Genomic DNA, 901 nt, shown 5'->3' on the forward strand with positions numbered 1-901 from the left:
GTAGCCTACCTGTAGGCCAATCACACGCGCTCCAAAATCACTTTTCCGGAGCTTTCCCTTTCCGAACGTCCTCGAAACGCTGCCCCGCTATCAAATAGAATCACAACGTTATTACAGTTGTTTAGACACCAAAATCACAACAAACGGAGACGGGTCAATTTTGGAGTCAAAACGGGAATCGTGGGACCCGTGCTGGAAATTCTGAAATTAACCCCAAAAGTGAGTCCTAACCAGTTCCTCCAACTCATATCCCAAAATGGGACACAATTCGGGGCTCGGGAACAACACACTACCAACATACAACCAAAACCCAAATTTCCTCAAAAACTAGAAATGGAACAGCAGCTAATTCAGCATCTTTACCAGAAACGGGCGGTCTACAGTAAAATGCGACAACACCACGATGTTTTCCTCAAAAAACCAATCAAGATAGCCTCAAAAAACATTGGAATCGGACCTAGAATGGCTGAGAAAACAAGTCTCCAAATCTTCCAAAATCAAGCTCACAAAAAGGGTGTGGCAGCAGGTATTTTACAAAAATTACCTCAAACGGGGACTCCAAATCACTATCCGAGCTCACCAACACGTTGTCCTCGAAAAATCTCACAACTTTTCCTTTTGAATCGCCCAAATCGGTTGAGAGAAGAGAGAGTTATGAGGGTTTGAAGTTTGGAAGTGTTGCTGGTTTTTCTGCATTTATTGCAGAAAATCTGCAATAATTCCAAAACTTAAAACTCCGACGGGGTGCTCCGAACTCGTTCGGAACCCCGTTCACGCAAACGAGATATGCAACCATACCAAATTCGACATTCAAGACTCAACGACGCAGTCGAAATTTCCATCAGAGGTCATTTCGATAAAAAGTGGGTCCCACTTCCAAAAGTCATTTTAAGTCAAAACC

Source organism: Solanum tuberosum, unplaced genomic scaffold, assembly GCF_000226075.1.
Source record: "Solanum tuberosum cultivar DM 1-3 516 R44 unplaced genomic scaffold, SolTub_3.0 scf00840, whole genome shotgun sequence".
In the NCBI taxonomy this organism is placed as follows: Eukaryota; Viridiplantae; Streptophyta; class Magnoliopsida; order Solanales; family Solanaceae; genus Solanum; species Solanum tuberosum.